Source organism: Lontra canadensis, unplaced genomic scaffold, assembly GCF_010015895.1.
Source record: "Lontra canadensis isolate GAN:19392208 unplaced genomic scaffold, GSC_riverotter_1.0 scaffold10, whole genome shotgun sequence".
NCBI classification, from domain to species: domain Eukaryota; kingdom Metazoa; phylum Chordata; class Mammalia; order Carnivora; family Mustelidae; genus Lontra; species Lontra canadensis.
In genome coordinates this window covers 26,869,270-26,873,624 of record NW_022631004.1, presented here as the reverse complement: position 1 = coordinate 26,873,624, position 4,355 = coordinate 26,869,270, and positions in this window count along the sequence as shown.

The window sequence follows — 4,355 nt, the reverse complement described above, 5'->3', positions numbered from 1 at the left end:
TGCCTGCTGCTCTGCCTACTTGTGCTCTCTCTCTCTCTGTCAAATAAATAAATAAATAAAATCTTAAAAAAAAAAAAAAAGAACATGTTAAATAAAAAAAAAAGAAAGAGATAGTGAGTACCATGCTTAGCTCAATTGTTTAGCTCTCCCTGCCTCATCCGTGACTGGGCACATAGACAACCATGTAGACATGTGTGTACCAACATGCAGACTATGTTTATAGCAACCCAGTGAGACAGAGTTCAAATGGTTTCTCTATTAAAGGGCTGACATGCTGAGATTGATAATTTGGCCATAGTAAAGCTGAAGTAAAACGTGGAGGGGAAATACTTCGTTTTGGCCAGAACAATCTTAACCTATATTTTTATTTTCTGCCCTACAGAAAAAAGGTTTTTGGTAGAGGTGTGAAGTAACTCATTTCACATTTTTTTTCTGGTATTTGAGTGGGCCCTTTTGGAATTTTGTCGGGTTGTTAGGGACCCCCTCATGATATGCTTTTTCAGGGGTGCACATGAGTCTTTTCCAGACCAAGGATACACCTAGAGAATCTCTACAGGCAGGTGATGGCCGTGATCTTTAGGAGAGAACTCTGCTCCTGAGTAACCGGTTTGGGTGTTCGGGACGCACACAGAACAATTTCAGAGTAGTGCGAAACACACACTCACTTTTTAAAATTTATCTTCTACTTCTAAATGTTCTACTATGAACCTGTAAAATCAGAGAAGAAAGACATAAAAAAGAAGATAATGCTATATGACATGATATATGTCAATTCTGTATTTTAGATATCTACATTGATTGGTGTTAAAAATTTTAGTGGTTCTTAATTTTTCCTATTTTTCTGCAATCATCAATATTTGTTAATGAACATTTGTTAATTATAGAACCAGAGAATTTTTTTAAAAGATTTTATTTACTTATTCGACAGAGAAAGATTATAAGTAGGCAGAGGCAGGCAAGAGAGAGGGGGAAGCAGGCTCCCTGCTGAGCAGAGAGCCTGACGCGGGACTTGATTCCAGAACCCTGAAATCATGACCCAAGCCGAAGGCAGAGGCTCAACCCACTGAGGCACCCAGGCACCCCTAAACCAGAGAACTTTTAGAATAAACTACTGGAACTTTTTTCTTAGCCAAAACATCAGTTGATAAATATCAATTACAGAGAACGTTCTAAACAGTAAGGGCAAGCTTAAGATATTTGAGAAAAATATAGAAAATTATATTTATCACCCTAGGCTAAGGAAGGATTTCTTAAGATACAAAATACACTATCTGTGAAAGAAACCTGGGTAAATTCTACTGCAATATAATTAAGAACATACGTTCATCAAAAGCCACCATAAAGAAAGTCATAGGACAAGCCACACTCCTGGAAAAATATTTGTCACAGGCATAGCTGAAAAGTTAGAAATGCTTTTTGCATATTAAATACATTAATACTTAAAATATGTATCATGTATTAAAATATGTATTAATATATTATGTATTAAATATGTATTAATGTATTATGTATTAAAATATGTATAAGATATGTATTAATATCTATCATATTTTTCATATAATTGAAATATAATTCATATTTTTCATATAAATTTTCGTATATTTTTCATATAATCATAATTTTCATATAATCAAAAAATATTTATTTCAGAATAAGTATATAACTCTTACAAATCGCTGATGATAAGAGAATGATGGTGTCCAGAAAATGGGTAAAGGACATGAACAGGCACCTCACAGAAGAAGACACACAAATGTACCAAATGCTGGAAGATACCCGCTCCACCCTGTGAGTCATCAGAGAAACCCAGACCATTACTGTTGAGATACCAGGAGGCAACCAGCAGAGAGACCCGGGTGGAGATTAGAATCGGGAGCAGCTGGAATCTTCCTTCACTGCAGGGGGGCGGGGGGCTCCAGCCACTTTGGAAAATCCTTCAGTGCAATCTTGTCAAATTGGAGCAGGCACTTACCCTGTAACCCAGCAATTCCATTTCTGGGTGTTTACCCAGTGAGAAATGTTTGAACATGTGTCCTTAGACAAGCACGAGAACATTCAAAGGGGCGGTTTTCATGCTAGCGAAGACTGTCAGGCAGAATAACCCACTGTGGCTCAGGGAACCCCACGGCTCTGCAGATACGGCACCCCGGCCACACACAGCACAGTGGCCCGATCTTAGTAGCACAAAGATGAGAAGAGACAAGTCTAGCAAGACGATGCACATACAGTATAATGTCATTTCTCGAAGCTTAAAAACAAGCAAACCTAAACAGTATATTATTTAGGGAGGTCCACACAACATGATAGAAAATACTTTAAATCTTCAGGGAAATGACGAACACCCGATGCCAACTAGGGCCCCTGCATCGAGAGGTTAGAGATGGGAAAGAGGATTCCCACACATGTGGCTTCAGCCATGCTGTGTTTTGCTTGTGTCACACTTTTTAAGTCCAGTGAGGCATTCACCGTTGTTTGGGTCCTTATTATTAATGTTTTATGACTTGGATATGTGTAATACTTTCGTGGACCATATATTATATCACCCAAAAATATTAATGACGACAGAAGGAAATATGTGGGATATCCAAAACCTGTAAGTGGAACTCCTTTGTTTTGAACTCAATCTGACTCAAGTTTCCAAACTCTTAAACCTACCTGGCCATGATGTATTGCCTTATTAACAGTGCTTTTTTAATTTGAAAGAAAAAAAAAAGAGCCCTGATTATAATCATTGGTATGGGTATCAAGGCACAGACTCATCTCCTTGACTATACCCTTTACTTCTCTACCTCTTCCCAAATGATCATGGTCCCCCCAGTGTGGCTAAGAGGGAGAAGGGGAGGAGTGCCCAAAGTATGTTTCTCTAGCGCCCCCTACAGACCAGATTTATCCTAGCAGTAAGTAGGGCATCCACCAGACCCCAGAGGGGAAGGAGTGAGGACATCTCCACCGTGGGAGGCCAACTCCCTGAAACTGGCCCATGGTTCTTTTCACCGCAGTCACTCTTCACAGTCACTCTTCAGAGCTAGACAATGGGGCTGAGGGCTTTGTTTCCTGAATACACTGAGGGTGTCCCCCAGCCCTGCCCCGTGCAGGTGCTCCCAGGGGTCAACCGCTCAGACTGGCACAGAGCCCTTTACCTAGCAGAGGAGCTGGAAGGGGTAGGGCTGGGACTGTGAATCCTTGAGCCCTGGGCAGCTGGGGAAGATGAGAGGTGGAGAACAGTCTGGGGAAGAGATGGGAAAAGCAAGCTGCTTCTGGAGGAGTGAGGATAGCATGCAAAACCCAGGGGGCCCCTGAGGGCTCCCGAAGCACGGCCAGGGTCCCAAGGGAGTTAAGTGAGGCGAAGGCCGAAGGCCGTGGGGATCCTCTCCCTTCCTTGCTGAGGCATCTGATAGGGACAAGTCGGGGTGAGGGCAGAACGTATCCCAGCCCGGTGCACTGTCATGTCAACTCCCCCTGTCCCTCTCCTCAGCCCCAGCCCGCACCAGCCCCTCACATCATACTCAAAACAGGGAGATAACAGAGTCCAAGCCATTGCGAGAGATATGTAGGCTACATCAACCGAGTTCAAGGCCACCGTTCTTGGTGTTCACACGGAGGGATCTCAAACTTTTAAGACTTACAAAAGGGTAAACTGAGGTCCAGAAATCAATTCAAGGAGCACAGTGGCCAGGCTAGGTTTTGAACTCAGTTGCTCAATCTTCTCGAGTGTCCTGGCTGGCCAGACAGGTAATGTCTGACCGCTACAAGCTTATAGCTTTCCCCTTGTTAATTTCCTACCTGAGTGCAAAGGAGCAGAAGCAGGAAGAAAGGCTTCCTGTCCAGCAACACTCCCCAACTCCCATCTCTCTTCTCCAGCCTTGCTTGCCTCCATGGAGCCTCCAGCTCAGGTTGCCAAAATTAATCCCGGGTGGGGCTGGAGCCACCCCGCTGTTCCCTGGCTCTAGGCCAGGCTCCCAGGATGTGCGTCAGAAAGAGCCAGTGAGTGAAATTCCAAAGCAATGTGAGTCACCAGGGAGGGGGAGAGGCCAAGACAGAAGTCAGAATGAGAGCCCGAGGGCAGACCAAAAAAAGGCCCTAGGGGCCAGGGGCTGGGCCCAGATACCAAGAATGTTCACCTGTCCAAAGCTGGGAGTTGGGCCTCCGGCCCAAGTAGCTTATCTCTGGGCTTTGCACAGAACTGGACGTGGAGGCAACTGACCAGGAGCCTGGCCTGCTAGTCCCACCCCTGGATACAGTAACCATGACCCTTACCTGGCTCCCCATAGGCCAGGGCTTGGGATCCCAGCCCTTAAATCTGTGTATTGTTCCTCACGCATTCCCTCCCCTTGACCTGGCCTAGGACATTGCTT